The sequence below is a fragment of the Mandrillus leucophaeus genome, unplaced genomic scaffold (genome assembly GCF_000951045.1).
Source record: "Mandrillus leucophaeus isolate KB7577 unplaced genomic scaffold, Mleu.le_1.0 Scaffold207, whole genome shotgun sequence".
NCBI classification, from domain to species: Eukaryota; Metazoa; Chordata; class Mammalia; order Primates; family Cercopithecidae; genus Mandrillus; species Mandrillus leucophaeus.
Window position 1 is genome coordinate 4,730,041 of NW_012102110.1, and position 9,216 is coordinate 4,739,256.

General features: G+C 36.1%; 1 pseudogene; it reads right to left on the reverse strand.

Moving 5' to 3' along the window:
* LOC105539621 overlaps positions 1-8,543 on the reverse strand; it is a 57,809-nt pseudogene extending 49,266 nt beyond the window's left edge.
* Between the last annotated feature and the right edge of the window lie 673 nt (positions 8,544-9,216).

A 9,216-nucleotide genomic window follows, 5' to 3' on the forward strand; every position in this document is an offset into this window, starting at 1 on the left:
ATATACAGTTTTCCCAGCATCATTTATGTAAGAGGCTGTCCTTTCACCATTGTATGTTCTTGGCTCCTTCTTTGTTGAAAATGAGTTAGTTGTAAGGAAGATTCTTTAATCAATAATTAACTCAGCCATACACCCCCCTAAAGTAGGCACAATACCAAATTATTAAGTTTTTGGACGCTCTCTAATGTATTTTCTATCCTAAATAAATATTATTAAAAGCATGGATTCCTATATGGAGCCTTACTTTTTGGTTAGGGTTTGTCCATACATTTTTTTAAAAAAGTCACTACATTCTGAAATTAGCTAAGACTTTAGTTGAGTACTTTCCCACCAGGGAAAAGACAGGAATTAAACTGAGGTCTTACGCATTCAAATAAATGTTTGCAAGAGCTAAGGAATGCTTGGTGTATTCACAACTAGTAAAAATAACCCAGGGTGAAGAAAGATGACTGAGTCATCTCATATTCCAAACCCACTTTTTAAAAATCCTAACTTGAAGGTCAAAAAAGTTTAGTAAACCTCTCATTTCTATTTTTTCTCTTCTTCTTTCTTCCTTCCTTTCTTTCATTCTTTGTTGCTTTCTTTCTTTTCTTTTTTTTTTTTTCTGTATTGTGCCCTCTGCCCTCTGCAATTCTTGGCTCTTACCAGAGTAGGGAAAAACTGCCTAAATATCATGAGATAGGTGGCCCTCAGGGGTACTTCTTGTCAAGCAAGAAGTGCCAAAGATCTTGTAAAATGTCCAATACAAATTTTATTTTGCAGACTCTAGGGGTTTGCATCTGGATACACATCTGCATTTTCTGGGTGCTGGGCCAAACTGAAACATTCAGTTTATCCATTGCTAATAAACATGTCAGCAGTTTCTTTGCTCTCACATCTGTTGTGAAAAATGTTATCTTTCCTGAAGTATATTTATTTTGTCTTTAATACCAGCTTTCATGGATTACAAACTCAAGATATGCCTTCACTTAACAAATTCAAAAGCATATGCTGGAAGGTGCCTCACTAGAGTGATGAGATAAATTAAAGATGTATATTATATCTTAGATTCTGAAGAGGAAATCAGTGTAAGGAATAACGATGACTCTCAGGAAGGTTATGTCAATTGAAATAAGTTGCCTCTTAATCAAGTTCATCTCAAAATCTATTCAAGGTACCCTATGCATCACAGCAATTCAACAAAAAGTTTAAAAAATTTATCAGTTGTTTCATTATTAAGGCTGTCTTCAGTCAAGCAGATGACTTCCTTTCCTAAGGAAACCGCCCCCAGGCACTTGCTTCTCCTATATTCTCCAGAATACCTGCTTTACCCAATTTACTGATACTGGTGCTATTAGAGAATCAAATGAGGTTTTGGCTATTAAGATGTCTTAAAAAGAAAACTGTAAGTTATTATGTGAAAGAAAAATAATTGCCGATATTTCTTCCTATTTTTATTCTTTCATTTTATCTCATAGTCAAGTATATTTATTTCAAGAATTCATTCCATCCTCAGCAATTCTATCTCATTGTCTTCCCTTAGTAATTCCTCACCCTGTCAAAATATTTAATCAGTGGGAAATTGTTATCTCTCTCACATAGGTAAAAATTGCATATTTCACAAGTATGTAGTTTAAACAAAGCAAGTAAGAAAATGTTAGTATCAAATGTATGTTAATGTGATTAGGACTGTCAAAGGTATATGTGTGTCCTCTTCAGACTGTGATGTTATGGATATTCCTAATACCATATACCACCCTATCAAACCCAAAGCTACTTTCTGCCCAACTGGGCAATAGCCAATCTCTGCTAAAGTCAGGGAGGTAGTAGCACGAAATTCCTTAACCTGTCACCTGTTCCTTCAGCCCCGTAAGATAAACCAGCAAACTGTGAACTCATGTATGAAGTTATTTGCTAAAGGATTAGAGCAATATCAGAAAGAAATGTACCATTGAAGGAATGGTGATTCGTTAATAAAAGAAAAATCAAAGATACAACAGAGAGGATCAAAAAAGCCAAAAATTTATCTTCTAAAAGTCTAATAAAGTTGATCCACTTTTGGTAAGATTAAAGGAAAAAAAAAGAAGGCACAGATGAATAATATTATGAATACTAAAGAGGATACAACTAGAGAAGCAACTCTGTTTAAAAAGATAGCAAGAGAATATCATTAAAGGCTCTGTGTCAATAAATTTGAGGAATTAGGTGAGCTGCACACATTATAGAAAAATATAACTTAACAAAATGACAGAAGAAATAAAAATCCTGAAGAACTTTTTATTATTAAAGAAATTCAATCCAATTAAATCTTCTTACAAATAGAGCACCTGGTAAAGACATTTTACAAATAAATTATATCAAATATTTAAGAAACAGGTCATTTCAATCTTACACAAAACGTTTTCAAATAAGAGAAACAGAGGAAAACTGCCCAACTCATTTTGTGAAGCTTGTTGTAGCCAAGATATTCTTAAAGAGTTATATTGAAAGGACTCACCACACCAGAAATCCTTCCTTAATATAAAATTAATCTAATAAGTAAATATGCTATTGGTGCAGAGATAAACACATAGGCCAGTGGAATGAAATACAGAGTCCCAGATAAACTCAGCCAAATATGGAAACCTGATCTGTAACAGAGCTTTTGTTACAGATTAGTGAGGAAAGATTAGACTTTTCAATAAATAGTACTGGTCCATTTGCCTACTCATAAGAAAAAGAAGATTGTATCTCATACTACACAATCATACAAAATCCATATAGCTCTAGAGCAAAATGTTATAGTTTTAGAAAGAACTAGCAGAATAATTCATGAACCCAAGGCAGAGAAAGATTTCTTAAACAAAATTTTAAAAATGCTAATTATAAAGAGAAGTAAAGAAATTTGACTATATTAAAACTAGGAACTTTTGAATATCAAAAGGAAACACCAAAAAAGTAAAGAAGTCACTAATTCATAGACAATATTTGCAATACAATATGAACAAAAAGCTAGAATCTAGAATATAAAAAGAACTCATATAAATTAACAAGAGAAAGACAGACCATTCATTTCTTAGAAGAAGGCAAAATGCATGAATATGCATTTTCATATATTAGAAGAGGAAACACGAATGGCCTGTCTGAACGTAAAAATGTTCAATTGCATTAATAACTAGGGAAATGCATATTAATATCATGAATGAGATAAAATTTCACACACCCAAATTAGCAAAAAACAAAACCAAAACCAGTTGGATAAATCCAAGTGTTGGAGAGATTGTAGAGTAATGGGAATATAAATGGCACAGCCACTTCAGGAAATAGTTTTACATTACCTAGTAATGTTGAAAATACTTATAGCCTATAATGTAAAAATAAATTTACTCTTTTATACTCTAGAGAAATTTTTAAGGAATAAGCCAGGAGACATGAATAAACATGTTCATAACAGCAATTTTTGTAAAAACAAATAACTGAGAATACCCAAATATCTATCAATCAAAAGTAGAAAGTATGAATAAGTTGTGAAATAGTCATATAATGGAATTCCTTACTGCAATGAAAACGAATTAAGTAACACGTATTGATAAGTATTAATTTAACAAAATAGTAAGCAGGAAAAGCAAGTCACAAAAGGCTGTGTGTGTGTGTGTGTGTGTGTGTGTGTGTGTATATATATATGATGCTATGTTTTGAAACCTCAACAAAAGCAAAACTAGACATCTCTCAGGGACATATGCATAAATAGTAAAATTATAAAGAAAAGCAATGGAATAATAAATATTTGGAAGGGAGGCAGATACTATCAGGAGGAGTCTATAATGACTTCAACAATATCAACAATATTCTCTTTCTTAAATTTGATGGTGTACACACAGTGTTTGTATTGTTAAAACTGCACACATGCATATATGCAAGAGTTATAGGGATGAAGTCGATTGATGTATTATTTTGTGTGTATTTATTTCAAACGTAATAAATATAGAAAGTAAGAGAGAAGAAAAAAGTGTCAAGAATTTAGGATGTATTAATAAAAAGAAGATGTTAAGCTCAGGAGAACTTAGCAGGGCACTTTGCACCAGGACCTGGATAAACAAAAACATACCAATCAGTGACTTAAGGGCAGTAAAGAGGTGACAATGAGCGTCAAGGTTATTTAGTCCTCTTGGAGAGCAATTTTGATCTGAAGCCAAAAAGGTGTTGAAAAAGGAGCTAAGACAGAAGTATCTACAGAGAGGCTGAAGTTGGCCAGATGCGGTGGCTCATGCCTGTAATCCCAGCACTTTGGGAGGCCGAGGTGGGCGGATCACAAGGTCAGGAGTTCAAGACCAGCCTGGCCAACATGATGAAACCCCATCTCTACTAAAAATACAAAAAAAATTTAGCTGGGCATAGTGGTGTGCACTTGTAATCCCAGCTACTCAGGAAGCTGAGGCAGGAGAATCACTTGAACCCGGGAGGTGGAAGTTGCAGTGAGCCAAAATTGTGCCACTGTACTCCAGCCTAGGTGACACAGCGAGACTCCATCTCAAAAAAAAAAAAAAAAAAAAAAAAAAAAAGAGGCTGAACTTAAACTGGAGGTATGGTGAATGGGTAAAAATGACAGTAAGGGTGAAATAAACAAAGTCTTAATTTCGAGAAAAATTGGCATCATCAACTGGAATTTGGGAATTCGGGAATTCTTTCCTGTGGGAAAGCTGCATCAGAACACTGTTGCCTTTTAAGAATCCACCACAAACATTTCTATTCATAAGGGATCAAATTTTATGTTTATGTGGACCTGGAGTGTATAAAACACATTCTTAAGATGGTCTTTTATAGAAATGAAGTAAATAGACTAAACATGATATGTGAGTTTTCTCCTCCAGAAGTAGTAAAATAATCTTTCTGTAAGGTTTTAGAGGACAGCACAAGAACACTTATTAGACGACCACAGAGGGAAAATGAGTAAGTCACAATCAGAATACTTTCATTTAATGTTTACTTTCAGACAACTATGTGAGTGAGTTTGAAGCTTGGCCCAGATGCTGAATAGACTCATGACCTTGGCAAAGTCACAGCATTTCTGTGTGCTCCAATTTTCTCAACTGCAAAATACAGAGTTAGGCCTTTGCTTTCTTCAGTATTTTCTAGTTCTAACACTTCACGATGCTAAGATTCATAAATTTAATAATTCAATTCCAATTGTGGTTTTCCTATTCATATAGAGAAGCTGAAAGAGAAAGATGCCCACAAAAACTTTTACTTCCCCAAATTTCTCATCTTTCAGTTTGGCGTAAAGAGACCTCCCCTCTAGAGGAGAGGCATGTGCTGGCAGCCCAAAGGGCAATCATCTGCTAGCCTTGAAGTCCTATCCACCTCTACAACATCACTGGAAACTGGGTACTTTATTCCTAAAAAACATTTCTGGGACTGGTGCGCTGCTGGCTCAGCCTACAGCAACCCTCCATCTAGAAAGTGCCCTTCCAAGTTAGCAATAGAGGGCTCTTTGGTTTCAGTAAGGAATGCTGGAAGGTGAGGGTGAGAGTAACATATTTTTTTCTCTTTTACCACATGAATTTTTGTTTTTATGGCCTTCAGAAATGAAGCAATTTTTAACTTAAAAGCAAATATTTTTACTGCTCTTAAAATGCTAGCATTTGAAAACCAATATATACTGGCTGGCAAATAACGTGGGAAATAGACATGCAGAACCTTAATAATGATTGAATATATAAAGTATTTTTCTTTTGTTTTTATGTGACAGCTGGATGAGTTTCAACTTCCTGCTCACAGCACAGGCTCTGAGCTTCCAAATCTGGGGGTTTTCCTTTTCCTACCCCCCGCTCCTCCCCATCTCCCCATCTCCTTCTTGCCTCCTCCTTCCTTTTTGGGAAAACACAAATGTTTTTGATTACATAATAGCTGCAAACTTTATATCTCCCACTTCAGTTGTTACACATCATAAACAGGGGAGTGAACTTCAGACTCCATTAAGACAAAGGTTGGTCTGGATTGTTGGGAGGCCTTTTATGTTGGTATAGTGGGGGGAAAAACGTTTCTTTAGAAAAAGGAAATATAATAGGCCTGGCTAGAGACTGCACTGACTACCAACCACTAACCACTCAGCCTAGAGAATGACAAAAACCTCAATTATGGTCAAGGCAAAAGTGAAGCCCAGAGTTCAGAACCAACACAGCTCCTGCAGGATTCACTTAACCCAATTGGAACTTAATATGTGAGGACCAATAAACATCGAAATGTTAAGCAAGGATAGAAGGAACCTGTATAAAAACACCGAGCAATGTGTACACCATATTGATTCGAATTCTCTCTTCTTTAATCTGGAATTTTCTTTTACATATTCATTTGCAAATAAGCTTCTGTTATTGCCATAGTGCCCAAGTAAACAATTTGGAACCTGCAAGGCAACACTTCTCATTCAGTCATCTACAAGTAGTTATTGAGCACCTACTAGCTACCAGGCACTGTTCTAAATTCTTTTGCTACTTCAATGAAAAAAACTGACAAATGTTTTTACTGGAGAAGACAGAGGCAATTTTAAAAAGCAGCATATGAATATGTTTATTATAGAGTATTTTAGAAGTGATAAATGTTGTGGAACAATAGAACAAAGAAGAATTGTGTGGGAATACTGACTCAGGTAGGGAGATGTGATTTTAAATAGGGTGGTCAGTGGAGGCTATGTTAAAAAAAAAAGTGACATGTGATCCAAGGCAATGTTGAGTCATGGGAGAAGGGAGGATAGTGGTGTTTCCATATTTGAAAAAAATAACTATTGGATAACGTCCTCATTTTTCCTATTTCCTTGGTAACTTTTCATGCTATCTGTTTATCTGACTGCAAATGATTGTCTTTATACCTTACTTGTGAGTACATTTAATTCAATGTAACACAATCATTCTTTACTGAGCCTCTACTACATACCCGATACTGTTTTAGGTGTTGCGGGTGCATCATTAAGAAGAAAGGTGAGATCTTTGGTGGTCCTGGAACCTCCATTCTAGATACGAGAGGCAAACACGTAGAAGAACAAGATGATTTCAGGGAGTGGTAAGGGTTTTACAGAAATAAATAGACTAATAGCAGGTGGCCGGAGGGACATCCCTTGATAGAGTGGTCAGGGCCGGACTCTCTGGCTTGGCCCTCAGATCTAAAGAAGATTATAGTGGACAGGTAAAGAGTTTTCCAAGTTTAAAGAATAGGAAGTACCAAATACATGAGAGTGAGAAGGTCAATTCATTGATCTGCTCTAGGAACAGAAGAAGGCCAGTGTAACCAGGGGAAGGAAAGTGACAAGAGATCACAGTGGACACTTATTATGAGTTGAGTTTTGTCGTTCAAAAAGATGTTGAAGCCCTATCCCCTGTGAATGTGATTTCATTTGGAAATAGAGTCTTTGCAGATGATCCAGCAAAGATGAGTTCATTAGGATGGTCCCTAACCCAGTATGATTGCTATCCTTATAAAAGGAAAAAAGTTGGACTCAGACACATACACAGGGAGAATGCAGCATGAAGATGAAGGAGGATATTGGGGTGATGCATCTATAAGCCAAGGAACTCCAAAGATTGCCAGCAACCACCAGAAGCTGGAGAGAGGCATGGAACAGATTCTTCCTCACAGACCTCAGAAGAAACTAACCCTGCTGAAACCGTGATTTAGAACTTCTAGTCTCCAGAACTGTAAGCCAATGCATTTATTTTGTTGAAGTCACTCAGTTTGTGGTACTGTGTTACAGCAGCCTTAGCAAACGAATGTGAACGAGGACAGATCTCTAGACGTTTAGATTTTAGTATATGTTTAAATAGATCATACTGATGTTGCCATGTTGTCATGGCAGTGCAATCAAGGAGAGCCTGATGATTTCTCCTCGAAACGTCAATAGAGCTTTATTCTTTAGTCATTAAAGACCAACCGTCATACATAGGAGAGCTGACTTGATTTTTGAGGGTTGTTAACATTTAGTATTTTTTAAAGTACCTTTTTGGATAGAGGTTTCAAAAAAACTAACACGCAAATTTTTGAATGCTCAAGTCAATTATGTAATATATAATTTACCCCCTTCTATGATTCAGAAGTATCCATTTCAGCTCACAAAAAATTTAAATTTGAGTGTGATGGGATGTAGGAGGCATTGGAAGTATAAAAATAAATGAAGCTGTGCTCTTGATTATCTTACAGTCTGATGGAGAAGACAGATACCTAAAGAAATAGTATCAATCTTTGGCAGGGAATCGTAAGTAGAGGTATATATGGGCTCTACAGGAGCACAAATGAAGGACTCGGTGGTGCTTTTGTGGTGGAGCTGATACCTGAGCCAAGGATTGAAAGTGAATAACCATCTGCCATAGAAAGGAGAAGCATCATTCCAGAAAAAAGGGAGAGCCTAGCAAACCCACAGATGCACAGCCAGTATCTGTGACTGGCTGCCCTAGAAACAAGAGTGGTGACAGAGACTTGATGGCGAGAAGAGGGGCCTGGTCCTGAAGGTCCTCGGATGGCCAGCCAAGGCCCTTGACTGCTCTGTAGGCAGTGGGGATCCACTGGAGAGAAGTAAGATGAGTCGCACGTTTGTCCATGTATATCAATCAGAGCTCTTTGGTTGCAAACAACTGAAATTAACCCCAACTAAAAAGGAATTGTTAGAATTGAAGGAAAAGCTGAAGAAACAGGACTTGGGAAGGATAATTTAAAGCAGCCCCAAGACTAAGATGGCAAGATGGTAGTGGATAGCCTCATCAGAGATGCAGCAGTTACAACTTTGTTCCTTGAAAAAAAAAAAAGTTATTTTGCCAAAATAACACATGTATAATACATGTGTACAAAACATCAAATGATATTACAGCAATTATATTGTAATAATTAGGAAAAAATCCCATCCTGATTTCAACTCCAAAGAATTACTTTTAACCATTTTATCTGTTTTTCTTTCTAAAATTTATCTCTGTAAGTTTAAAAAATGCGTATTCTGCTAACCAGAATTAAGCATAAAAACATCATTTTCTCAGCCATATGGAGAATAAGTTGGGGGAACTGGTGGAAATGGAAGCAGGAAGATTAGTTGGGAGGTTACTAGGGTAGTAGAGAAGCAATTGTGTCTTGCTTCTATGGCCCTGAATAACTAACATTTACACTATTTCCAAATAATTTACACTGTTTATTTTGAATATAAGCAAGATGGTTATGACAGGATAAAATGTTTATAAATCAGGAAATTAGGTCTATATCCAAAATAGTTGTAATGCAGGCAAA